Source organism: Solea solea, chromosome 16 (genome assembly GCF_958295425.1).
Source record: "Solea solea chromosome 16, fSolSol10.1, whole genome shotgun sequence".
Taxonomy (NCBI): domain Eukaryota; kingdom Metazoa; phylum Chordata; class Actinopteri; order Pleuronectiformes; family Soleidae; genus Solea; species Solea solea.
The window spans coordinates 9696023-9722816 of NC_081149.1; the positions used below are offsets into that span (position 1 = coordinate 9696023).

The 26794-nt window shown below is 41.7% G+C and overlaps 1 protein-coding gene across 1 annotated transcript in view; it reads left to right on the top strand.

The window, feature by feature from the left end:
• The first annotated feature begins 266 nt into the window (after window positions 1–266).
• znf385c (zinc finger protein 385C) overlaps window positions 267–26794 on the top strand; it is a 139324-nt gene continuing 112796 nt past the window's right edge. Inside the window, exon 1 of the mRNA XM_058653599.1 lies at window positions 267–405. The gene's annotated coding sequence lies outside the window, so the exon portion shown is untranslated. The remainder of the gene's footprint in view (window positions 406–26794) is intronic.

A 26794-nucleotide genomic window follows, 5' to 3' on the forward strand; every position in this document is an offset into this window, starting at 1 on the left:
CCCACATATTTCAGAATAAGAGTATTTATTCACGAAAACAAATGTAAAACCTGCACGTAATTAACTGTTTAGCTTTGTTTAGATTTTAAATGAAATACCGCCTTTTTTTATATTTAGCTCATAATTGTGGTAGTGGCTGTTCCCTTATAGAAGTAGACACGTTTTATGATTTTATTGTGAAAGCGTATTTCCGGCTTTTGCTTCTCTAACTGCTGCTCTCTTGACTAAACCGCTGCACTGGACCTGGACAGAGAGAGCTGAGCTTTTTTGTGTTGGCAGCCAGAGTGTGTGAGTGTGTGTGTGTGTGTTTATGTGTGTGTGTGCGCGCGCGTGTTTTACCTTTGCGTTTCCACTGTTGCTGAGCGCGGACGAGCACCGGAGAAAGTCACACGCGGAGCGGCACCGGTAAGAGAAAAAGCGTCTTATATTATTGTCACACACGTGAGAATCGATTGAGAAAAGTTTGGATTCCGCCTGCGCTGATGGGCTGCGTGGTGCGGCAGTTGTGCGGCAGTTGTGCTGGTTTCTCCACAAATTGGGAGTTAATTGAACACGGATTGCGGCAAAGTTATAACTCAGTGGATTAAGCGTCAGTGAAATACTTTGATGTTTATGCGTAATTGCGAATCAACAGTACCGGACCTCAATCCTCTTTTTTTTCCCCCGCAGAAAAATACTTAACACTAGTTTTTGAGACATACATGTTAATGAATGAACTGATATATACATATATATAAACAGATGTTTTGATCTATTTAATATTTAGACCGTTTTCTGTTCTGAAAGATCAAACCAAAAAAGGTTGTTGGATTTCCTCAGTTATTCGTCTGAGGATCGATATTGAAGCATTTGCCTCTCTCATGTTCTCCATCTCTGCCCCTCGTCTTATACTCAATCACAGTATTTCTCAGTGAAAGTGGTCAATAAGTTCTCCTCCTTGTGTACTTTTGCCCTGCAGCTTATGGATGTGACCTTTTATTCAATAATATCACTTTTTTATATAAAGGAATAAAAACATCACCCAGATAATTATAGGAATGAATGAGAACTTTCAGTTTCATCACACCACAGGGTCTTTGATCATTTGCATGCAATACTGAGGACATGTGAGGGATGTTTATGATGATGATGATGAATAATCAGAACAGTGACACAGAGAGATGCAGCCATGTCTCTCTTTGCATATGCTGGAAAAAGTCAGACTTCCTGAAGTGAGCCGGTTGGTAGAGGAGCATGTGGACTCCATACTGAGCACGTCTTTACCTGCAAGGAAAACAGTCTTTTATCAGAAGGGAAATAGCACAGGGCTGATTTAGAGAAATTGACATATTGCAGCCGCTCATACAGATTTATTCACTGAGTTGGCTTCTAACTCTGAATGGCCCCGGCTGATAAATGCTGCAGTTTGTCTTGCTCTTATGATAAACTGTGCAGTTTTATTGTTATTTATTTGTGTGTTCATTTATCTTTTGCGAGACAGAGTTTGGTCCTTTTTTTTTGAGAGCTTTTACCCTCGACTAGACGAGTCAGAGCCACAGCAGATTCTGTGTGTACGCGTTTGCCAGGAGCGTTAGAGGGCACAGGACGTGGTTTCAGGAATACTGAGGACGCCCTGTGGAGTGTGGACATGTGGAACATGCATCTAAATGCAAATGCAACTTGGGTAAAGTTTTGGACATTCTGTCTGTGGCTGTTGCCTGAAGCCTACATGCCAGCTTGTCATGGTAAATGAAAAGGCAAAGATGTGGATGTGGAGTCTTATAGTTTCCCAGTTTAAGAGGAGTTCTGAGGAGAAGGATTTGGCTTTAAACGTCTGTGTCCTATTGTTTGGTTACAAGAGAGCATTTGGTTTTTTATGATATCTGGTATTTTTCATTGACAAAAAAACAAAGTAGGATTTAGCTCCTTAAACTGCCCACAACTTTGATGCACTTAATATTATAATATCATCTCAGAGAAAACTAGACCTCTAGAAATCTGGTCCATGACGGGAGACTGTGACCAATTACAAGGCAGAGCAGGGACAGATAATGCTCCTATTGGCTGCTCTACTCAGCACCTGCACGACTGTCAGACAATAAGAAATGCAGAGAGGATCATTTTCCAGCAGGTTGTACACAGAGAGGTGCAATGTTGCACTCCACAGGGCACAGTGGTTACCTCAGGTCACCAACAGCACACAAAGTACGTATATTTAACGTCATTTATTCAATGTCATTTTTCAATAAATAGATGTGGAACAGTAGCTCAGTGGTTGAGCAAATTGTCTTTCAGCTGGAAGGTTGATGGTAAGTGCCGATGTGTTCTTAGGCAAGACACTTAATAACCCCCCCGCTGCTCCAGGCATTTACCATTTTACGGCCCTTTCTCAAGTTATTCTGGGGGTATTAAAAAAAAAAATCAAGGTATCAAAACCACTAAAATGTATAAATGAAGTATGAGCTGTTTTTCTGAGGTTGTGTGTGGCTTTGAGTAACCTACGCCTGAGTTGTCTGTCAGTTGTGTTTTTGATGGTGCGATGGTCATTTAACTGTAATCGCAAAATAGAAAAAAAAACCCAGCTGGTACTTGTGATGATAATGATTATTTTACCAGAAATATTTCATAAATGTCTTTATCTTAGTTAATGCATTAATGTTTTCACAGTGCAGACATGCACAACCACATGCACATGAAAGCAGGTCCAGTGAAGAGAGCTGCATTGAATCAGTGACACCTTTTTATTTTCTCTCTCTCTTCCAGCACAGATTTTTCACAGAAGGTTTTTTTTTTAAAAGAAAAAAAGAAAATAGCCGTAGGCTCATTGTGGTGCAAAACATCGACAACACAACACTTAGCTCTTATGTGTTCCCGCTGAATCGTGTTGTCACAATTTTGCCCTCTTTTTGTTTGCTTCCTCCTCTCCCCTTGTAATTTTCTCTGTTTTTGCTCATCTGCTGCTGAAATGGCCTCTAACTATTTTGCTTTGACCTTTTGGATCCTCCTCCTCCTTACTGCTGCTTTCTATGCTATCATCACCTGCTGAGCCAAGGTGACTGGCCCTGCACAGCACACACACACAGCTGGAGCTCGCAGGTCTCAAGACTGAACTCATGCACTTTTATATGTTTGTTGACCTCTTTCAATACTTTCTCTCTCCCCTGTGTGTGTGTGTGTGTCTCTGTCCTTGATTTTATCCTAATGAAAAAAGTCTGAGCAGCACCGTGACCTTTTATTTGGAAAACGTTTGTGCTAATATTGTGATGTACTTGCCGGTCGTATTTTCACTCGCCAGTACAAACTCACAGTTAATTCCCAATTAGCCAGTGAGAAGCTTGGCACTAGAGGACACGACTGTCCTGTCATGACCAAACAGAGAAAACACTGTCATGACTAATACTTTCATGGCACCGCAACCAACCTAAAGATACAGAGACGAGTTAGTTTGTGTGCGTACATGGTGTTCTGGTGTGTTTTTGTCATGCCAAAGCTCACAATTACTGAATATAAGGCTTTAAAACTCTTTGTTTTTGGTCAGTGTTGCATTATTTGTTCACTGTGTTCATTTGGAAACAGGCTAATATCAGACCCGACTGAGGGAGCGTTTGTGTGTATACAGTGGCAGTGCAGGGGCGGGCAGGTTTGTTGAGCAGTACAATCTTTACATTTTTCAGTCAAACTCCCTGTAGCGACTTTAATCCATAAAGTATGATTCTGCAGACCTGATACGTTCAAGGACTTTTATTTTAACAAACTGAAATATAACATTGATGGTCAACAAAGGAAAATATGAGAGCCATAATATTACCAATTACGCCTTATTTTGGCTCCTCCACGCTCTGTTTGCAGGCATGTTGCTTCGCTGTCGCCGTGCCGCTGTTTCTTTCGTCTGTCGCGATGTAAAACAAATCACTTCCTCTGAGCAGCACCACCGCTTTGGGAAAAACAGAGAGCGTTGTGTGGAGCTGAATGGCTTTAATCAGCATTGTGTGAACTCGTCTGACAATGGTTTTAATGTAATGGAGATAAGTTTACAGCGTGTAGACTAAATGACTAAAAATAGCTTGATGTATCTTATTTTCATTTCTTACATTTTGTGCAGTATTATTTGTCTTCATAGTCAGTGTTTGAACTTAACTACAGTGTATTATATAATTGTGATATATTAAAAACTACACTTTATAAACACACATGTCTTCCTCCTGCTGGCCTGGAGTGGTGCACTGGGTGCAGCCTGGAGGTGGTGCTGTAATTGACTGGGTGGGGGTCAGGGATTATGACAGCTTCCTGAGGCAGGCACTGTGCTCCACCACCCCCTGCTTTGCTGACTGGCATACCTGACCGGAGGTGCTCGGCCTGGGGTTAAACTCAGCAGAGGCAGCCTTCTCCTCAGTGGGGAGCTGCAGAAAGGGCACATTTGACCCTGGGGAGCCACAGTTTAGACTCCACTTTGTCTCTCTGTGTCACTGTGTAATTTCCCTCCCTTTTTTGCCACTATAACCTTTTAAAACTCACTCTCCCCACAAAGCCCAAAGAACCGAGAGGTTCTTGACACCATTAGTTCCACCTCTGCCAGACAGTTTTGTAATTACTTCACACAGTCTTGAGCACTTTTAGGCTGTATATTTTGAACTTGAATGTTTTTTTTTAAAAAAAGGTTTAGTTTGAACTCTCTCATCCAGGTCTAAACAGATGGCCACATTTTGGATAAAAAGTGACTCACACTACTACATTTTCACTTGAAAACAGCATTCTAAAATTGTTCTGCGAGTATTTTAGCTCTGCATCAGAGGTTTTCTGCATCCACATTTATATGCTTGAAAATGTATGTCATATGACCATCCAGGTGCTGATTCTCTCCTCTGCAGTTGTTTGCCAAGTTTCAGAAATAAAAAATGATGGTGAAAAATGAACTCAGGCACTTATTTGACCAACAACGAGGTGAAACTGGAAGTAAGTGTTAGTGGAGCTTTTAATTCACAGCTGATAGTGAAGTTGTGGGTGATAAGGTTTTCAAACCAAATACGAGCTCTAAAGTGCCCGTTTACTATCTGAATCCACAGAGGGGAAAGAACCTCTGCACTGACACATTCCACATCTGCCCTGAGCTTCGTTTTGATCCCACTTTGATTGGTGGTAATGAAATCATGATACTCATTAACAAGAAACAAGCAGGAGTCTGCCACAGGATCACCGCTATGAGCTACAGCTATGCTCACACATGCGTAATGCCCCACACTGACAGTGGCCCCAGTGTTAAAGCCGCTCATTCATTTACACACATGCACACGCACACAGTGGTGCGTTTATGCTGCCGAGCTGCTGGCAAGTGACGGAGCTGTGAGAGTGAACACTGGCTCAGTGTGTCTGGGCAGGTAAACGTCCTCGACCACGCCACACAACAACAACAAACACTAAATAGACCTCTTGTTTGGGTCCAGCTGCTCTCGACAGGAAGGGTGGAGTGGAGGCTAAAGTTATTTGATCAGAAACGTGCTATTATAGACTGTTATCATGAATATTCAGCTACTGTGTGCAGTACAGTCTTTGGGCCCCGCTGCACAAATACAGGCATCCATTCATTTACTCGCATTTATGCATGACACAACCATCAGACCTGTGCTGCAGTAATTGCCTTTGCTTAAAGGCAAAATAATGATCAATATTGACAGAAGGGAAAATACTGCTCATTTGCTTTCCCCGTCGTCCCTTATTAATATCGTGAGAAGACTCGTCTCTCGCTCTGGATGATGCATGTTGAGTCCAAGTTCCTAGGCCTTTTCCACTGACAGGATTAAGATAGCTGTGCTCATGTGGTAAAGGCTGAGATTTGACTGCCAAAATCCCAGGATAAAAAACAATGACCTCACTCATCACAGGTTACTGTTTGTTTGGTTGCTAAATCTGAATCACTGTAATACATTAGTTTGAGTAAAACGATCCTTAGCTGATGGGGATTATACAGAGGCTACATTTCAGAGTCACCCTGTGCTCTAAAAGCTTTAGAATGATATTGTGTTTTATTTCTGCCCTTACTTAACTTTGGCTTTGGTTTATCCTAGTGTTTTTTGTCCTGTAGTGAAGGTTTGTAATAGTCCTACCACTGCAACATCTGCTAATGTAAAATGTATATATATAATGGGGGTGGGTCAAAATATCAATTTGGTGATATATCGTCATCCTCAATACGAGAAACGATAGAAGGGATACTTTATCCACGTTCAATACATAGACTTTATGCATTCTCTTCTCTATGTTGTGAAAAACTAGAGGAATCCTGCATTTTTAACTTTTCATGTTAACGTTTTGTTTTCTTCAGTTCGCCATGTATCGCTATATGATTGTCTTCATCACACAATCGTTGTATCGTGATAGCATCGTATCGTGAGGTACCCTATGATTCCCACCGGAAGTAGGTTTTTTCTTTAATATTGCTCTTACTCTCCCTCCATTTCTAAGGCTTGGGTCATACTCACCACCTTCAGTGTCCATGATGCACCACTCTGAACCACGGTCATGTACACACACACACACGTGTGGCGATCTTTCTCCAGGAGTCCTTGTATTCGTCCATGGTTACTATCTTCTTCTTTGTCTCTTTTGACCATAACAAGAATGGCGCATGTGACGTGAGGGTGTACACTCCACGGAAATGGAGTGGATGGTGAACCGCGCTGCACGGACAATAGCGAACCTCTGATGTGGAAAATACGACCTGGGCCTACAGTAGGTGTTTTGTAGGTTTCACTGGATCTCGCAGTATTGTAACATACAGTAAAATGTCAGCAGTGTGGCTGTGAAACAAACTTTGAAAAGAACATATTTAAACAGCAGGTTGGAAACATCTTGCTGTCACTGCCATCACCCAAATGTGAACTAGCAGCAAATGATGAATATGTAACACGAGCAGCCATCGGGCACGACAGGCACCCCACAGATATGCGTGTCATCTGTTTTACATTCAGAGATCAGGAGCTGTGGTGGCGAGCGTGTACCCGTCTGTACCTGTGAGTCTCATCTTTGCATTACAATAACGCCTGGTTCTAGTTTGTTTTGTGCGGAAAAGAAAAGCCCCGTTTTATTCTGTTTTTATTAAGTGTGAAACGTTAACAGCAGCCGCTCTCAAGTATTTGCTCCAGATCCACATAATTAGCAAGTTACAAGAGCTTTTTGTTATGCAGAAACACTTCAAACCTGTGCTATTATGTGCATGTGTGATTTTACTCCTCAACAGCGCGAGTGCTTGACCTGGGTCGTTGTGATGAAAATGAATTTCATCAGGAAAACAACTTTTTTTTTAAATTTTGTCTACTATTTCCTTTCAGCAACCTCTACGTTTGCATTTGTTTCTGTGAATGAGAACCTGCTTTGTTTCTGTGGATTGTCTGTGTGTGGGTTTTTCATGCATACATCCAGGATCTGTTTTATCTCCCGCACAGCACACAGCTTCTCTCCTGCCTCCCACAGCCATAGATATCAGCTATCAAGAGTCATTACAACCCGCAGGAGGTGGCACCAAAGCTTCCTCCATCCCACAAAGTCGCCACCCATCCACCCCCAGCCTCCATCTCTTATTGATCAGCCTAGAAAGACATTTAATCCATGCTGATCACAGTAACCTCCACTGTCTGGAGGCAAACACTCTGGTTTTACTGTGTCTCTTAGTGACTCGTGTGGGCTGTAAGGAGAGGAGGCTGGATGCTGATGGGTGTGGCTCAGGTCGCCCCAGATAGCCCCGATGAGTGGTATTGATGATGATGAAGAAGGGCTTGTGATGCCACCATTGACGTCGCGGCTGACTCAGAATGGCTCATACCATTCAGCTGTCCTCTTTCATTCAGGTCTGCAATCTCCTCACAATGAACTGGGGCTTAGCAAACCTATCAGTGGTGGCCTGGCCTTTGATTAAAAGTCAGATTATCGCCCTTGTACCATATGTGGGCTAAGCAGCTTTAGGAAACTGAGCTTGTTTATTCTTTCCTCTGTCGCAGTTTTCAGTGTAGATGTTTTTTTCTTGCGGTATCTCCTATCTTTCCTCACTCAGTTACAGCTGACGTGTTGTTGTTTATTTTCAATTCTCTTTTGCACTAGTGTGTGGTTGATGTGCCTTTACACTCTGCTTGGGGCCTCTTATCATCCGTGTCAAACTGGTGGGCTGAAGAGTGGATGAAAAAAGGACCAGCTTGCTACTCTTCAAGATCTCACATTAACACAATTTCCTCCAGTTTAAAATCCCTCTCAGCAGCAGCAGCAGCCGCAGCAGCCGCAGCAGCAGCAGCAGCAGCAGCAGCAGCAGCAGCAGCAGCAGCAGCAGCCAGGGCATCAGCTCTTTACTCACACGGCTGACGCACACATCGACTCACTGATCTACTCAAATCTTGTCTGTTAACTGCATTGATTTACTCTTGTCTCCCCGCCATTCCTGACCGTAGTACATCCTGCATTATCCAGCAGTACCTTGGCAAGGTTGAAGACTACCTTCTACCTGTGATTCACTGCATGATTCTCAAAGTCGTATTGTAACTTGGTTCATTTCTCTGCGTGGTTGGCACTCCGAGTTAGAAGCAAATGCGGTTGGCAAAAGAACCCGCAGAGAGCTCCACTTGTACCATATTAGTTATCTACCTGACTTTATCTCCCCCCCAAGCTCAGTTTAGGCCATCACAAACTCATATCAGCTTGACAGAACCTATAATTGAACCATATATTCTTTTCCTCGCCATAAAGACAAGGGTCATCTTTCAGTGCTCTGCTCCTGGGAGCGTTTTTGCTGACAAAACGGGGGCTGCTGGAGTTGCGTTAACAATTGTAACGGCACTGCTGTCAGAGGGGGGACCACAGCGAAAGATAAAGAGCGTGGAGAAATGAATGCACCTGCTTGATGGAAGAGCCGCACTTTCAACCAAAGGGAAGGAATTGAATGGGGAGGAAAGTACTGAGGCTGTCACTTTTTCCAAATATCGTGCTTAAACAAATATTATATAAGATATAACGACCGATGCTTGTGTGCAGATTTGTTTGTTACTTTGTCATCCATTGTGTAGAACCAGAAACGCCCACATGCTATTTTCATATGGTTTATTACTTTTTTTGTGTCTGATACTGATACCGATATCACAAACTCCAGTATCTACCGATACCGATGTTTGTCCGACAGTCATTTTAGACTGTTGAACTTGAAGCTGTTAACAACACGTTTGTGCTGAGTCATTTCAGAGACATGATTCTCCAACTGTGTAACAAAAAGAAGAAATAAACAGCCCAAACATGACTCGGCTAAAAGATTTTGCTGATATTTATTTGCATTTCTACAGTCTGTGCATAAAGAAACATGCAATATATAGGAATTTTTGGACTGTAAAACCAACGGATACTAATTCTAATCCCTATTTATTACCTCAATGTCAATCCCATGCTCTCCAATTTGTGCTCACAATGCCCTCTGCTGGAAAACGTGGTAATTACTTCACACAGTCTAAAGTGCTTGTAGGCTGTATAGTTTAAACTTGAGCGACCCAAGTCCCAGACTCTGTGATGCAGATTATAGATTTGCTTCTGTACAATATGATTCCATATTTTGTTTCTGGTGAACATGTGCAGTTCCTGTGTTTCTTTCTTCCCCTCTCTCTCTCTCTCTTTCTCTCTCTTTCTTTTCTCTTTGGTGGTTTTGGTTGACAGACTGACAAACAGAATGCCAGAACATTTTTAGTCCTCATACTCTTGGTTGTGTGAACAGTGTGGCATCGGGTCTTCACCACCAGGATACCTCAGTGACTCTGTTCTAAGAAACCAGAACAGGATCAAAACAAAGCACTCTTTTTTTTGTTTGTTTTTTCCCCTGCAAAGCTAAACTGAACCAGCAAAAGTGTGTGGGAAAATCAATAAGTCGATCACTGCACTGAAAGAGGACATACTTGCTCTGGGCTAATGTTTGTTGAAGGCAAACTTAGAGGAAACACAGAATTAAGACGAGCTGAGAGTTGCAGATCACCTCGTGTTTACTCTGATATTTACAGTGCAAGCAAATGTACATCAAGACTTGTATATGAGCTGGTTTCATTCACGCACTCTTTCATTGAATTCAAATAGTTTCCTGTGAACTCTTTACTTCACAGAGATGGTTAAAATGTTTCTTGTGCTGCAAATATCACTTTCCTAATCCCTGATGTCTCTTTATTTGCAAGTGAGATAAAACCATGCAAATCCAACCAGTGCTTTCAGTATTTATCTAGCTTGATCTATCAAAATTGAAAAAAATATCTATTATATGCAATTGAAATAACAATATATTTCATTTGTTAATAGGTTAAGAATGACATATTTAAGTAACATATATATTGCTCACTGGCAGAGTGAATAATCTCATATCTGTCTGTTAAATGCGACATACACTATTCTATATTGTATAATTGTGTGAATGTACCAGCTGCTGTAGCTATTTATGTAACAGGCAGCAGTGAAATGCCGTGTTGTAACCCGCAGGTGCTTGTTTAACCTAATTGGCCCAACATTTTCATGGAAGCCAGTAAAATAATTGGTGTACAGCAGCGCTCACTTTACACAAATCTATGACGGACAAGTTTTGCTGAAGGACTGGTCCATGCTGTCAAGATGTTTCGGCTTCTGTATGAATTTATTCCTCTAGTTTTCACTCCCCTTGCCCGTAAAAGATACCAATTTTCCCTGGCGCTGTTCTTGATTGCTCTGTTTTTATTGTTCATTTATTTTAAAAGCAAATTGGTTTTCATTGTTTTTATTCTTTGTTCTTATCAGCTTGAAATTTGATTGTTATTATTTTAACAATCAAAGTATATTGTGTTTCTTCTTCTTTATTGGTTGATATGACCAACTGCAAAATAAATGACCCCTTGAGGAACAATTACATTCTCTTGAAAGCACATTTTGCTTGGACTGTTATCAAGGTTCTTTCTTTAAATCTCTGTTGTCAGAATTAAAATGTACGGTACAACTTTTCAAACGTCAGTCAAGTCCACAAAGAACTTTTCAGCAGTTCATAAGTCGGGCTTAAAATCCTCCCGGCAGCACGTTGGAAACATTTTTTTTATTCGTAACACTGTGCTCAGTCATTGCCTCTGTTGGATCTCGACAGCCGGCCCACTTCACAGCCTGTATCAAGGCACTGCTCCTCCACTGTAAACTTTACTGTGGCACGTGAACACACAGCGCCCCCCCCCAGAAAGCACACACTGAAAGTTGCCTGCAGGAAGACTGACACCTCACGAGAAACAGAAAACACAGAGAGTCGCCCTGTTCCCCCTCTGGCCTGTGACGAGGGCACACTGGAGCCTTTAGAGGAAATAAGGTAGAAGGATGAAATTGGTGTGTAGGGCATACATTGGAGCTCTCTATTCCCGTTTTTTTTTTTAACTTCCTCTTTCACTTCTTTCTGGCACAGCGTTCTTTCTTCTCCGTCTTGCTTCCCTCCTGTCCATACAGACACCTTTGAGACCCTGAGCCGCAGTGCAGTGACGGATTTTGTCAGATACAACACCTTTTTTTTTTTTTTGCTTTTCGCTTTATCTGCTTTGTGATCTCTTAAGCACAAAACCTCCAGCCAAGTTAGCCGATTTCTTCAGCGCCAGTGAGCCTCTGTGTTCCCAGCAGCATGGAAATGAGCAGGGACTCGAGGCAAAATGCCCTTGAAATGTCTGTAGCTGCCCTTGAAATTCACACGACAGAGGCTTTTTTGTGACCTCATAAAACAGATGGTGAACTGGCCCGAGGTGTAAGTGACCAACTAGACAGGGTTTGCACAACATTTTCATTGGGGGGTCATTGGACATCGGTCACTGATGCGACTTATTCAGTCATTTTATTAGGGTTCTGAATCTATAGGTAATCTCCATTAAGTCTTTTAAAAATTAAGTTAAACACACAGTTCGGCAGCTTTTGCCACTCTTTCAATCGCTCAGTCAAAACAAAACCAAATTTAATGATGTCAGAAGCAGCAGAAGTGTGGGATTATGGGAATTGTCATCTTCACCTCCTGTCGATGGAAGAGCTTCAGCCTCCTTCCTGACTAAGTGAATGATCCTGTAATTGATGAGATTTTTTTCCAGTTGTCGCTTTGTATTCCACATTTTGCACACACACAAATTCTGTCTGTTCCCTGAATTTTTACTGTGAAATACATTTGCAGGGCCAGCGGACGCACGGCTCCGTACGTGTTGAGTCTTGGCAGTACAGTGGAGTATAGAGAGTATTAAAAGTACATTGTTTGTGTCAGGTTTCCTTTGTAAGAAGTAGTAGCAGCACGCCAGCAGACATGTGTTAACAACACAGCTGCGTGTGGACATACAGTAGAGAGAGATGTGAAATGTGAGAGGAAGTGTGTCTTTCAAAGAGAGGAGTAATGGGCCCAGAGGGCACTTCTAAGCCCTTTGCTTTCAACATGCCACAAGAGGTGTCACATAAATGACAGAATATCTTGGACTGCCACTTTTTGTATGTTAAAAGCCTTCTCCTGGGTTGATGCTAATGTTAATGACTGTATTCAGTGGTTTGAAGTGCCTCGATGATGAGCAGCTCACCTAGAACGGAAGGAGTGGCTCTGACCTTGGCCTACTTCAGGAACGCGCTCTGGTTTCTGACTAATGCAGTGTGCCCTATTCTTTCTCCCACAACATGCACTCAGAATAGCTCTGGCATGCCCCATTAAGCAGCATTTTAATTGTTAACATGGCATACTCTGTCCTTGGCACACATTAACCACTTCATTTAAATGTCAATCGCAATTAAAGGGGGACCGAGGAGATGATTGTTTTAACAAGGCACAAGAGCGATGCTGGAGCCACAGTCGCCATCATCAGGGCGCAACCTCAAATATCATCACTTTTTTTTTGGTTTTCTCCTGAGAACTGTCACATCTCTCAGGGGGGAAGAACGCCACCAATTAGGGGTTTCTCCACCAATTTTACACAACAAGATCTGTGAAGAATAGAGGGATTTGAAGCCTTACTACGTTTTCACTTCTATGTGTCCAGTGGCAACCTCACTAATACACTATGTTTTACTGTGTTTACACTTGGCACTCACGCTACCTTGTAGTTTCTGAGCCCATAAATTGAAACCTTTGGAAACACTGCTGTTTTGCTGCAGTTTTGGGGCCTGAACTGAAGAAGAGTTTGCCCCTGGATCATCACCTGGTTACCAATTACTGGTGTACATACATTTTGGGTCCACACGATGGAGTAGTGGCGATTGCTCGTTCAAATCCCTGGTTAGACCGAGGGCTCTTCTGTGTGGAGTTTGCATGTTCTCCCCGTGTGCTCGCGGGATTTCTCCAGTTACTCCCGTTTACTCTCACAGTCCGAAAACATGCAGAGGTTAATTGGACACTCTAAATTCACTGTAGGTGTGAACATGAATGTGGGAGTAAATTGTTATTTGTCTCTATGTGTTTGTCCTGTAATGGACCGGCAACCTGTCCAGGTGTACCACAACTTCCGCCCTATATGGACTGGGATTGGCTTCAGCCCTCCTCCACGAGTGGTGGATGAAGTAATAGACAGTGAGACCGTGGACAGCAATCAGACATAGCTGATACCGAGCTAAGACACTTGTCTGAATGGACGATGGAAATTAATTGGTGCACATGTTCTAATGAAGTTTTAATGTCCAATCAGGAAATCCACTTCTGCTGAAGTGTGTCGTCTACTTAATGAAGATTTGCTTATGTGTTCACTTCATGAGAAATGAGTAGGTCCAGGCATTTTGAATCTTGACCTTTTAAATTGGGTCTTTTGTTGTCTCCACAACCTCATGGGAGTATCAGGGCATGTACAAATTAATTTTTAGGTGTAATTGTTATTTCCCAGTTGATGCAGTGCTGGGATAGTTTAATAGCTTGTGTTTGTCAGAACACAGTGACGATACTAGAGTAGGGACGTGGAAGCCTGTGACTGATATTTGCTTCTTAGTGTGTTCAGTTCCTCCCTTCCTTCCTCAAACTGTTGCCCTCGACATTACCCTGCGTGAAAACTTGGTTGGCATGCTCCTCTGTAATCCCTCCAGATTTAACCCTCACCCTCTTCCTCCCCCCTTCAGCCTGCAGCCTAGTCAGCTGTACTGGGATGCAAGCCCTTATTTTCCTGCAGGAGTAATGATGTTAGCATTAGGCTCTGCACAGAGTGGTGCCAGTCCAGGGGCCTGGCATGCAACAGTCCACTGCTGCAAGCAGAGACACAAACACAATCCATTCCCTGCACTGCAGTGCCAGATGGATGGCAAACAGGGACGCTCGCAGGTCCAAATCACCTCCTGCAGCTGAGTGATAGAGTCCCATAGCTGGGAGGGAGGGGAGGGGAGGGGAGTGGGGGAGCCTTGGAGTGGGACCTATTGCATCAATTTTGCAGTGTAGCACTCCCTATTTCCTTCCCCTGATCTTTCTACCCAGTCTAAATGTTAGATTGGCACCCCAGTCATTTTTGTTTGTATCGCTTTGTTGTTTTTGGTGCTTTGCTCACCCAGCTGTTAGTTGTGCACCATCTCTGATGATGGGTAATGCATCAGTGGCTCGCTGCCTAATGACTTAGATAGGTAGAGGTGTTTCTATTGGCAAGCAAAGGTAGCGTTGTCATGGGGATGATGTGTGGGTCTGTCCTCTGCTGGAGTGAATCACTGAGCGGTGCTTGACTGCCCACCCCCGAAAAAGGTTTCCGAACCACCACCACACACAAGTGCACATGTAAGAGTAGCAACATCGCAGTGTTCATCAGCAGAGTGGATGAATCAGTGGACTCGCGTCTCAAAGATGAGGAGGAGGAGGAGGAGGAGGAAGGCCGGGGGGGGTGACTCAGTTGAGCCAGTCGCTTAGCACAAGTAACAATGAATCACACTGTTACCTGAATTTTAATCAGCACACTCAGGTTAAAATGACTCTCTTGTGGAAATGTGCATCACAATATATCACAATATCACAACATTTGTCCCTTGCTATTTTAATTGAAAATATATTTTTTTCTATTTGTTGTATTCACATTTCTGTATCGCTCTGCCACTGGTTATGTAACCCCCCCTCCTCCATTCCTCCCCCCTGTCCCACAGCCCCCATTTCTGTGTGCTGCCATGCTCTCCCATTAGGAAAGGAAATGAGGCGAGGTATCCATGCAAATATCTTGGACCCCTCGCTGCTCCCTGACTCATCACCCTGAGATAGAAACAAGGATGGAGGGAGGAAGAGTGGGCACAGCAATCGTATAGAAAAACAGACATACACAAAACATACAGCCACTGATGCGCGGTGGAGAAAAACAAGAGGCCTACACTGTGAAGTCAGAGTTTATCACCATGCAGAAACACTCTCCAGTAAAAAAAACAAAAAAACAACAACATTATTTCTCTTTGCTTTCCATTCTTCCTTTTTTGTGGTGTAGCCATGCTATCTGTCAGCCGGCAGTGCTATTTCAGCAGTTCTGTGAGGTCATTCCTTTTCTCTGTAAACTCCCGCCTCGTCCATCTCTCGATTCCCGACCTGACTTGATTGCTCCGTAGATTACATGACAAACTGCTCGCAGATTCAGGTTTGCTGCTTTAAAAGCATGGTTGCTATTCATTCATTTCCTACTCTGTTGGATTGCCGTGTGCTTCCAGGACCAGTGAGTGTTTGAAATGACTGTGATTATGGCACTTGGAAGTTTTGTATATGCAGAGCCTGTTGCGATTATCCTATGTTGGTACTGTGCATTTGTGCAAACCACACATCACACATTTACATATGTATCCTTGCATTAGATTGTAGGAGTTGACATTTTGATGGTATATCAAGGCAAGTTTTAAATCAATACACACTAAAAAGAAAACTGAAGTGAATTAGTACTTTAAAAGTCGTGTTGTAAATCAAACCACGATAGAAATTAGTGTTAGAAAAATCATAATTACATATTTAATCCAATTAGTTTAGCCGTAAAACTAGGGTGATTATAATGTTTACATGTTTTAGTACCTAAAGGCCTAGTTTGGCCTAAATTTTCAACAACTATGTTACCGACTTGAAAATCCTGTCACCAACATACAGTCCTAGTGATTTATTTTTTAATGTGACTTATTTTCCACTAAAATAGTATGTATCCTATCTGCGATTTTTGTGGCCATAGTAGGTGCAGACAGAAGGCGATGCCTGTTTAAGTTTAAGCATGTAAAACATTATATTAAAATATGTTTTTTTTTTTGGTGAATCTTGATTATTTTGGTCAGTATAATCTTTTATATAAGGATACAGGAAGCTTTTAAGTTTTAAACTCCTCCCCCCTCCTTTTCAACATGATTTGTACTAGGGCTAAAACGATTACTTGATTAATCGTCAACTATTTTTATAATCGATTATTCGGTTTGAGTGTTTTCTAGAGATTTAAAACCAGTTTCTGTTATTTTTCAGCTTCTTAATTGTGAATATGTTCTGGTTTATTTGCTCCACATAACAAAGAAATCATTATTTCCAGGTCTGACAAGCACTCATCAAATGTTTTCTGACATTTTATGGACCAAACGATTAATCGAGATGAGAATAATCGTTAGTTGTACAGTATGTCTGCTTGTGAAATGAACATTTGTTCTTCTCTCCATTTAAACATAGTGCATGAAAAGTACACATAGATGTTTGTTTTTGAAGATGTCTGCTCCACGTGAAAATTTATCTGTCCAAATTTAATATTCAAATGTACAGATCTAATGTACTTGCAGAAAAGTGATATAGCAACAATTTCTTATTCTAATTATTAAGACAAACAACATACAGTATAATCCCCACATTTTCCTCAAAATCCCCCCCCCCCACACACACACACACTCTGTAAATTGCCGTCAGCCTCAGTTTCTCTGCTAACATGATTCAGCACTTTCTGTGATAAGAAGCTGCTATCGCTGCAGGATTCAGTCAGGATTTGAAAACTCTAATGTACCGCTCAGGGATGTTAACAGCCGCGTTTCCTTATCTGCAGGATTATGGAAATGAGTTTGGTAATTCTTACATCATATTCATATCCAGAAGAGTAACAGTAGCGATAGCGGAGGTTAAAAGGACAAAAGCTGTGGTGATGTTGTGTATATGAAGCAGAGTTTTGATGCAGGTGCTGTGTAAAATTTGAATTTACCTCACATTTCCCCCGCACCAAGTAAATAGGTGCTAATGCATTGCATTGAACCGTACAGCCAAAACAAACAGCTTTGATAATCACTCACTTACACGCATGGAGGAGCTGACACTGCCAAATGTTTCCAGAATATGAAGTAGTTTTTGCTTTGGTTTAGACGGATGTTTAAAATGAATGTACAAATCCACGACAGAATCTGAATTTTAATAAAACGTAAGAACAAATGTGCTCCAACATGAGCCTGCATTTCTGTGTTTCTCATGCTGCTGTTTATATGATATAATATAACATTATATAGCATTTGGGAGTAAAATCATCAACAAACAAAAGCCGGACCACCAAAGAAATTGACTTCAAAAATAATATTAATGTCGTAACGAACCAGCGTATCGCATTAACTCGGCTGCATTTGCTTTTTCGTTTCCCAGTGCCTCAAATTCACAGTCCTTAATTACACATAATTACAAATCCAATAATGCAATCTAAATGAAATCACGGGAAAACTTTAATTAGCTTTTGCAACAGCTAGAATTTAGTTTTTTTAATGGCCTTTCTATCTTAATAATATCTATGCGAAGCAGACATAAGGTGGAATATTCTCATCAACAATCACAAGAAGCCTCAGTTCTAAAGCAAACTGAGAATCTTACCTAAGTTTTTTTCTGTCTTGTCAATATAAAAAAAAAACGTTTGTCGCTGCGTGACGGCTGTCCCTCCCTCAAAGCTTGACCAAACCTCCCGCATGACAGTTTTGCTATAATGACACTTGGTGCCCAACGATTTGAAGAGTCCTAAAGAGTCTAATGATTATCCCTATGGTCATCTGAGCCATTATGCACAGCTGGACCCTGGACTTTGCTGGTTCATGCTGTTTGACGAGCCACATATGAGGTTGGAGAACACAATTTCTTTCAGTCGGAAACCAGATGGTTTTCCAGATGGAAACATGTATCGTCCTGACGAGAGCTGGAGCGAGAGAGCTTCAATACAAAGAAGAAGAAGAAGAAACCTGGTTTATACTATGTCCCCTGATATTATTTGATTATTCACTTGTCACTATAACAACAAAAGATCATTTTAAAATCAAAATGTGAAAAGGCTGTAATTAAATGGCTCTGTTTGTTGATTGTTGTCGTAGTCGTATCTCATTCGGCGGTGCTCCCTATTGTTTGAAATATTGTTCTGACCTTTGACCTCAAACATATCACTCTAACTCAAATCACTCTAAGTAAATGTCTGGCAAACAAAACCACAATTAGATCCTAATCGCACGTAGTCGACGCTTCCTGATCATTTAATTGTATTAGAAACTATGCGTGTGCCGTTCTTCCTTTCCTGTGGAGGAAGAGATTTTGAATTTACTGCTACTTAGACGACAACATGAGCGGAAGAGTGTGGCGGTTGAGGATCAAATGTGGACATGAAAACACTGGCAGCGCTTCACACTGCGTGACAGAATATTATGCATGGTGCCAGCGACATAGGAAACAGGAGGAGAGGAAAGTGTCGAGTCTCACCGTGTGTTAGATGAAGCAGTTTCTAATGCTCATAAATGAACGGATCTTAACGTGACACAGCCTCCTCTGTCGAGAGGGATTTTCGACATAAATCTTAACATAATGTGCGCTCCCGTGTGCCTCAGGTAAACATCAGAGGCTGCTGACTTCCACCCGTTTCCGAAGCAGTGACTAGTGACTGAGTAAAATGTCAGCAAATGTTGAGAAATGTTTGTTGGTCTTTCCCTGAACCGTGAAAAGATGATAATCTCAGATGTTTCCTCCACAAACTGAAGAAAAAAAAAGGATTCAGTTTTAACGATTTCTTTGTCAAATGGAGCAATTAATTACACGGTTTACTCACATTTAGGAAGCAGATAAATCAGTAAGCTGTTGTTTTAATTATTTAAAAAAATAAAAAAATAAAAAAAATAATGGATTATCAAAAATAACTGACGATTCATTGACGACTCCAACGGGAACCCCTGAGAATGCTTAAAAATGGTGTGTCCATGTGCATCATACATTTGCGGTGACCCATGAAAACTTGCAGTACACCTAATCTCCAGCTATGTCGCTACGTCTGCTCGCACAGTTTCCTGGGAATTCACACTGAGCACTTTCAATATGGCCTATAAATATAAATATATATCTAAGTATGGTGTTGAGTGCCAACTGAGAATCTAATAGCGGGTGAGTTCTGGTTAATTAGGAGAAGGAAGGACAGATTTTCCCATTACAGTAACAGGGTCCACACCCTTTCCCCCCCGTTTTGACCTCAGACAGAAATCTGTGGAACCTAAATGTGAGATTTATTTTTACATGTGTGCATGGAGACGTTGGCTTCATTCTGTGCCCACTCAAATTGCCCTTCAGTCATTTGTTAATAGCTCCTAAGGAATTTTGCAAATGGCCATAAATTATTCTTCATCATATTTCTTTCTTTCTTATAGTCTGTGCAGTTACAGTAACACAACATCTTTATACCTCTCTGTGCAGGTTTTTTTGCACCTTTTTGCTCTTTGGTGAATGTTCATCGTGCTTCTTTCTCTGCCTTTTTGTTGTTGTTGTTGTTGGACGAGCAGAGTGTGCAAATTAAGAGCCAGCTTATTAAGCAAGTGAGCTTTTAAATTAAAACAGACTGGCTGTGCATGCATGGGTGACTACCGAAGCCCTTTCCACTGCACCTCCAGCAGAAAGAAAAAAACCACAGGGAGGAGCTGAACTTTGCTGTCCCTCATTCTCAGAGAGTGACCTGATCTCACACCAGTGTTTTGACACGATGTCTTGTGTTTTTGGAGCTCTAGGGTGATTATAATGAAGCGTTCTGCTGATTCTACAAATGCATTTGTCTCTTCACTGATTGCACTTATTGCGTCTCAGCCTGTGTGTGTGTGTGTGTGTGTGAAGGAGATTGTGTGGTCTGATTAGAAATTGTTTTATCCGAAGTGCACGCTCAGAGGATGTAGCTTTGCTTGCGGGTGAGTCTTGTTTGTTTTCCGAGTCGTGGATGTGAATGTTTCTGTCTCCATTTCTGGATTTTTAGAGCATGTTTGGATGACTCTGATCACGAAAGAGCTGAAGAGTTTTTCGTGCAGACATGAGTGTGACCTCATGAACCAAATCATCTGGTAACATCTGCTGTCAAAGTTCCTCCTCTCACTACATAATGGCACCTAAACACTGCAGTGACTGTAACCTGTACAGGAGTTTGAACAGTCAATCGTCAGTTGAACGTTTAATTTAAAAGAAAAGGGAGCAGGGACTTAGGAGGAGAATTTGTAAAGGGAGGAGAAAAACTCTCCTTTTTTTCCAGCTGTGACACTCGACTGTATTGTTTGGTGTCATTTACAAATACGAGTACTTCGTAATGGATGTATTGTTGGTGTAAAGTCATGTTTCATCGTTCATAACGAACAACCCAACCTTGTTGTCTATGTAGTCTGTCTGTTTGATCACGGGTTCTGTTGTTCAATTTGATAATGTTAACTCAGATAATCAGTAAGTTGGTATAAGTTAAGGCCTGATAAAAGCTTACCCACAGTAAATGAACCTTGAAGCATAACATGAAACAGACATGTCGTCATTTTCTCCTTCAAATAATTTGAACACAACTGTGATGTTGATACAGCCCCTGCCATAATACAAGCCACTGCCTTTTTGACCTTTTCTTAATTATTATTATTATTATTATTATTATTATCATTTCCATTAGTATTCTGGCGTTAGCTGCTCCAGCCGAAACACTAAGCCTTCGAGTGCTGAAGATGAAAAAAAGCTTAGCCCATAGAAACAGATTGAAGTGGGCTCTGCGTGGAAAACCGTGTCCAATTTCCACAAAACGTCGCTCCTATATCTTGTGAGGAAAATAATCAGTGGCTTGCCGCACACGCTGAAAACCATTTATGTCAGAACACCAACATACGTTTCCCTAAAAAACCGTGAAGTTCATCCAGGAATGTGAGCGGGCTCGCGGAGGCTGACGTCGTATTTTCCGATTTGATCTGATTGTGCCACGTTGTCAGACTGTAATAACTTTGAAAACGATTGCAGTGACGCACTCTTTATTTAATCTCTGGTGTGTGTGCGTGTGTGTGTGTGTGTGTGTGTGTGTGTGTGTGTGTGTGTGTGTGTGTGTGTGTGTGTGTGTGTGTGTGTGTGTGTGTGTGTGTGTGTGTGTGTGTGTGTGTGTGTGTGTGTGTGTGTGTGTGTGTGTGTGTGTGTGTGTGTGTGTGTGTGTGTGTGTGTGTGTGTGTGTGTGTGTGTGTGTGTGTGTGTGTGTGTGTGTGTGAGAGAGAGAGTGAGAGAGAGAGAGAGAGAGAGGGAGGGCGTGCAGAAAATAAAACCTGAATAATCCACCAGGAAATGCTTGACTGTAGGCCTGTGGTTTGACAGTGCAGAGGAGTGAAGCGTTCATGAAGCACAGATGCTTCTCGGGATGTAGGTGGAATATATACAACGGTGTTAAACACAGTAAATACTCGGTGTTTGATTTCTTACAAGTATGAGATGAAGTTTAACAAAACGTCAGTTAAACGTTTATTGACATAACATTTATACCGGCGTGTTTGTCAGTAACGTGCAAAATGTCTTCATTCTGAAAAGATTTCTTTGGAATTCTATCATTTACATGGACGCAGATTTAAATGATCCGATGGTGGTTTGTGCACACATGCATCAAGTGCTCCGTCTAAATGGGCTATTTTGACTGCAGTGTTGTCTTATACTCCACAAATAGAAGAAGAAGCTTCACTTGTAAACAAACTAGAGCTGCAACTAACGGTTATTTTCACAATCGATGAATCTGTCGATAGCTGTCTCGAGCGATCGAGTAATCGTTTGGTCCATAAAATGTCAGAAAATGTTGAATAACGTTGATCAGTGTTTTTTCCAAACCTGGAACTGATGATGATCTCAAATGTCTTGTTTTGTCCACAAACCAAAAATTCTTTGTTATCTGGAGCAAAGAAACCAGAAATCACATTTATGAAGCTGAAACGATCAGATGTCTTCTTTTAAGAGTGAAAAAAGCTTCAAACCGATTCATCGATTCCAGTTTTAAGATCTGTATGTTTATATGACACATTTTTATTCTGATCAGGCTTTTATTCTGACTGCTTGTGTCCATGTAAACACAGAGCGAAAAATTCAAAATTCATGGCATGAGCTGCAAGACATCATTTCACTACAGACACTGCCTTCTTTAAACACCTTAAAGGCGTTTTATGGACCGTCATGAAAGAAACATGTTGTTGTTTTAAACCGCCTTTTTGCAGGGTTCGGATTAAGGATCTCGTCAGTATGGCCTGTAAACTTCTGCTCTTTACTTTTATTATGTCTTTTTTTTTTTTTTCTCCTGTAATGACTTCCTTTTAGCTTTTATATTCTGTTGGGAGTTTTATATCTGACACTGTGTTGTCTCTGTAACTGTTTGTGCTGCTATCTTGGTATCTGGTAGAAGAGATCTTGTGGGACCTTCCTAAATAAAGAATAAATTAAAAACATAAATAGATAAAATAGTGACCGTAGTGTGACTGTGATGAGCATCTCTCCACATGACGACCCTTCAGAACAACAGATGCCCTCCTTGTTGACAGACACGTTAATCAAGGGGAATTAGACCTCAACTAAGTGCAAATGTGATGGAAAATGGTTTGAATAACATGCTAAGCCGTCACTTGCCATTAATCCACCGCCCTTCACTTTTGACTTAAAGTCCTCCATGGGCTGTGTGTGTATTGTATGATCTAAATCCTAATCACTTGCCCTCCTCCTCCTCCTCCTCCTCCTCCTCCTCCTCCTCCTCCTGACGTTTTCTGCTTACAGACACATTAGTTAAGAAGAACAGGGACACAACTGAAGTGTGGAGGAAGAGAGGGAGTGACGAGAGGAAGAGAAGACGGAGGCAGGGTTGGTCTGATGGGGCTGAGGCATTGCTGTTTTTTTCTGAGCGACATCTAATCAACGTGTTTGTCCCCCAACAGAGCCACAGAAGGCCTAGATGAAGATAGCCTTGCTGGCTAAGCAATAGATCAGTATCTCAAGGACAGTTCACACCCACAGCCCTCACACTGTAAATAGACTACTGGCTTTGGGACAGTTGTTCTCTTTTCTGCTACTCTGATCACATAACCCTCTCAGTAAAGTGTGTGTTTTTTTTTTAAATAAAATCCCTGACCCTCCCCCTTTAAATGCTCCCCCTTCCTCTTTATTGCCTCTCTGCCAGGTGGCCGAGGTTACGCTATCATCTTGATGAACGGATGGTAAATAATCTGCACTGAGACGCCTGAAATCCCTGCAGCGGATGGTAGAAAGGTGAAGGTGTTTCAGACGCCGCCTGGTTTGAGAGTTTGCTTTGAGTGCTGTAGGCACTGTCACATAAACAAGAGTCTATATGTGCTAAAACAGGACTTACTACAAAGGTGAGTTAAACAGCCACATATCTACCTCGCAGACATGCGAGTGCTATCGATTGTCTCCTCTCAGTAATCCAAGATTAGTTGAATCAAGGGCAAATGGATTTGATATTTGAAGACCTTTCACTTCTTATCCGCGAGGCGTCTTCAGTAATAATGAGCTGGAGGACTTGTCATTTTCACAGACGTGAGGAAAAAGTCTACTATATGTCTTTGGTTTTGTTTTTTTAAATCTTTCACACACTGAAGTGCATGAATAGAAATCAACAGATGTCTTTACAGATGCTCTGACGGTTTCTGTGAAGTGGTTTTCCGCACGTACACTCCCAAAGGCCCGGGTAACACATGCCGCGATACCCTGGTATACTCGCGCGTCAGGGTCCTGCAGTATCCCACTTCACCATCGGGTGGCGGTACAAGTCTGGACGCAGGGGATATGCGTTGATGACGCAGTTCTCAGGAAACTTGAACCTTTTTCACTGATATGAATACAGGTCTAAAATATGTCGTTTTACAAGCCGAGATACAGATCCTCCTGCACGTGTTGTTGCAAATACACACAAACAGACACACACTCACACACACACACACACACACACACACACACACACACAGATGCTTCATGAATAGATAGTGGTGTCATTTGAAAGTGTTGTCCATGTGACAAGCAGAGTAACAGCCCTCTATGGAGGAGAGGTGTGATTCTCTTTCATGCATCGTTACCCCTCCTCATCTCCTGTGTGTGTGTGTGTGTGTGTGTGTGTGTGTGTGTGTGTGTGTGTGTGTGTGTGCGCTTGTATCTGTTACCTCTTTAGGACCTCTTCTGGTATCAACACTGACCTTGTCAAAGCCAGTAGTCTCCATGGGGAGCAAAACCTGGTCCTAATGAGGCAGAACCGCAATGCTGAGGAAGTGGTTACGTTTAGGGCTAAACCGGGATTATGGTTAGGTTACGGTTAGGATTAGGCATGAACTGGTTAGGGTTAGGGATAACACTTTGTTTAGGCCGTCTGAAGAAGACTAGAATAGTTGTGCAACCCTGTGTGTGTGTGTGTGTGTGTTCAGCATCTGCAGTCGGAGGTGCTGAGCAGTCTCATACCACATCAGTGGTACGATGGCATCTCATTTCTTGTCTTGTCTTTGCGGTGGGACCAGTCCCCATTTCTTCCTCTTTATGTCATTTTCCCATCCTCCACGTCTCCCTCCTTTTGTCTCGGTGACAGTGAGACACAATCAGAGTCACTCCAGTTTTTAGCCGACAGTCCACTGGGTGTTGTTCGTAAAAGTGATTTGATTTTTTTTTTTCCTCTTCTCTGTCATGCTGCAGATATGTGTAGTACGAATAAAGGCGTGATAATGAAGTGCTTTGTTAATCACTTTGAATGAATATGAAGTCATTATGAAGGATATAACAAAAAGAGTGAAGGCAACAGTCTGAGTTGTGTGTTTTACAAAGTAATGAGTATTTAGAGCAGCATGGTAGAGGATGAGCTGATCATGCAGGAGCAGTTTACTACTGATCACAGCTGGAATTCGAGATGGATTTACGTTTCCACAGTTACCAGGTGTGATGAGCAAAGGGGAAAAAACAACAATACATAATGTATTTGTAAGAAAACATTCATTTACAAGTCAGCTGTCAGGTCACATGTGGCTGAGAAGTTTAAAATAGTTATTTTTGACTAATTTTGAGAAAAAAAGTTGGTCATTTTTTTATTTAATTTTCTCTGGAAAATACTTGATGATTCGGTCTGTAGCAAACAACCAACTTCCCATGTCCTTAGACTTTTTTGGATCAATTTGACCTTTTTCAAAAAAACATTTGAACATTTTTCAGAAGCAGAAATTAATTTCCATCTAGTTTATCAAAGTTTTGTCATATTCCTGTATCGTCACTGTATATGACAGTGACGATACTGTCATTTTGCCCCAGATATGGAAATGCTCCATGGCTAAAAAAAATAAAAACAACAATCTGCCCCTTGGCATTGAATGGCATGAACATTGTTGCTAATGAAAGTGGAAGCTGCAGGTTGAGAAATGATTGCGTTCCTTTGTCATGTGTGAAGGATGATGTCATACCTCTGCTGCAAATATCTGGAGGGCCAAAAGACTCATTCCGTTTGAATTTCCATCCGCTTTCAAAACTACCCACCTACGCAGTCAGGCTGATGACACGCTGTCATATTTCCCTCAAGACACACATTTTGTGGGATGGACTTTATGAAATCTAACAGGAACGATCCAAAAATACACTTCCACTGGTTTCCCTTAGAGCATATGTGTTGGTTTAGATTTCTTAATCTTTTTTTCATGCATATACTAACAGCAGCTTGTTTTACAGTACCAGTTTATACTGTAAGTCAGGTGGCTCGGAGGGTTTAAGCTCCAGGATCATCCCAGGGAGAGAAAACTGAAGCCTTCATACGTCTTATCTCATTGTTTTCTTGTATATTTCTTAGATTTCTTTAAAATATTTTACTTTCTTTTTTCCCCCCATCTTGTCATCAAACCAGATGGTGAAATTGTTTCATCTAATTCTGCAGGCCGAAACAGACTTAAATTATATTGATGAGTTGTGCAGCTGTAGTTCAGTTGACCACGTTCTAGTTGAGACAGCAGGGAAAAACATGGACTTGTGATTCTTGCACTTAGAGTATAGGCAACTTATATATATGTATATATATGTATATATGTATATATATACATATATACATATATATATATGTGTGTGTATGATAGCAGCTTTAATCTGGAAAGAAGGCCCAGGTTTGAAATATACTGCTCCCACCAGACTCTAGTAACAATTGTCGCCCACCTCTGAGGCCCATTTGGAAGTCGTACTCATCGCTGATCCAGGCACCAACACAAAGCCAAGGCCAAGACTTTCAGAGTGACCGTATTGGCATATGAATCACACAGAAACCTAAGTATAGCACTGCTGTGACACCCAGTGACATTCTCACTTGTCACCACTATTTGCACTGATCCGTCACATCACACTATTCTAAGAGCAAATGCTGTCTAATATCCAGCTTCAGAACACAAACAACAACAACACAACACATCATTGTGTCACACTGACCCACTCATGTGTTCTGGTCGCCGACCAGGTTGGAGAGGCTTCTTAGGAACTGTGTACTGCTAAAGTTGTGATTAACAGTTTATTTCTCAAACCACATACTGTATGCTACATTTCTAGGACACCATTGACTATCTAGGAGCATGTATATTTGTCCATAGTACTGTTTAAATGTAATACAACATAGTATGGTATGACTCTCATTCACAT